This window comes from Anoplophora glabripennis, unplaced genomic scaffold (genome assembly GCF_000390285.2).
Source record: "Anoplophora glabripennis isolate ALB-LARVAE unplaced genomic scaffold, Agla_2.0 scaffold323, whole genome shotgun sequence".
Classification (NCBI taxonomy): Eukaryota; Metazoa; Arthropoda; class Insecta; order Coleoptera; family Cerambycidae; genus Anoplophora; species Anoplophora glabripennis.
The window spans coordinates 334,216-335,832 of NW_019416414.1; the positions used below are offsets into that span (position 1 = coordinate 334,216).

Below are 1,617 nucleotides of genomic sequence, written 5' to 3' on the forward strand. Positions count from 1 at the left end.
AATTTTTATGCAGTTATTACCCCTTACTTCAAAAGGTGGATAAACAAAAAGAAAGAAACTCACATTTCATTTAATTTTTTTTTAGAAATGGGATAGTGAACAGTTTTTTAAATAAAAAGAAGTGATTAATTTTAAAATAAAAAGAAGTGATTAATTTATGTGTAACAATTATTTTCAAATGATGGGCATAAAAACATGATACAATGTTTTAAATTTATTTAATATGTACCGTACCTAGATCAGAAAATGTATACATTTCTTACAATTTTTATAATTTGAAAAAGTTGAGATGCTGGAAGTGGCAAAATTATATTAAAATACATTAGATATAAAAGTAGATCAACATTAAAAAAAATAAAAAACCTTGGGCTCGTCCGGGATTTGAACCCGGGACCTCCCGCACCCTAAGCGGAAATCATACCCCTAGACCAACGAGCCAGTTGTTTTATTTCTTTTTAACAAGACATATCCTTTTATTCACAACCAACTATTATAATATTACAGTTTTCGGACTAATTATCACGTTTACCTTTAAAACATTGAAAATAAATAGTCACAAAAAATAATAAAGTAGGGAGCAGAGAAAATAGAAAGTAGAGCAGAATAAAAATAGAAGCAGATCAATTCATTTTAACATTTATTAAATAAAACATAAGGGGAGTGATTGGAGGGGTGCTCTTTCGGCGGGGAGCAGAATAGGTAGCCATAGACTTACGGATTTTTTGGCCATTGGCTGGATAAAATTCATCCAGTTTACATTTGATAGTGGTAGTGTGTTACAATTTATGGACCGATAACCGACCGATTGAAAACAGCCACTATGTAAATCTCCTAATTTGTAGGGAGGGTAAGCGAGATGGACATTTTCCTTGTTTTTGCAACACAGAAATGAGTTTAATATTTTTTGCAAAGATATTTTTGTGAAAAATTAATAATAACCTCATCTAAACATATTAATGTTTCAATGTTTTTCATTAAAGTTGAATTGGAATTTTGATTACTCTTCCTATCTTAATATAATAAGATACTTGTGTTTTATATTTATAAGTCACTAATGTTTTATAGTGATATGACACTAGTGATCAAAGGGTGCTTCTTCAGTAAGTTGTAGGAAAAAACCGCTCCTATGAACATATGTTCTAAGCCGTAAACTTATTATTGACATAATTTCTGACTCACTACACCAATCAAACTTTTCCTAAATGAATTTAAAAATTTCCTTAGAAGATCCTTAAATGGATTAATTTTTACAAACGAACAAAGGCAGTAGGTTATCTATAAGGAATCACTGTTACTATTACATTTTCCAAAATGTTTTAGATTTTCATTTTAATTAACTGAATACAGAAGTTCCAATAATCAATGCACATTAATATATCATTAGAATCTAATTAATATTCACAAATCACAAACAATAATGCCAGTTTTTTCTCTTGAGAAAGATATTCTGTTGGCACACTATTAAAAATCTTGTTACATTTCTTGACTTTTTAGGCTTCTAACCAATATTCTTTTTTTTTTTAATTCAATCTGATACAGTTTTATGTCTGAAGTTCAATATTGTCTGCAACATTGGATATATTTGACCATAATGTGGAGGATTTCTTTTTTTTTGAG

General features: G+C 28.9%; 1 non-coding gene across 1 annotated transcript; it reads right to left on the bottom strand.

Annotated features, from left to right (window-relative positions):
- Positions 1-366: 366 nt before the first annotated feature.
- Positions 367-438, bottom strand: Trnap-agg. The gene has a single exon. It is a non-coding gene; the product is annotated as a tRNA-Pro (tRNA).
- Between the last annotated feature and the right edge of the window lie 1,179 nt (positions 439-1,617).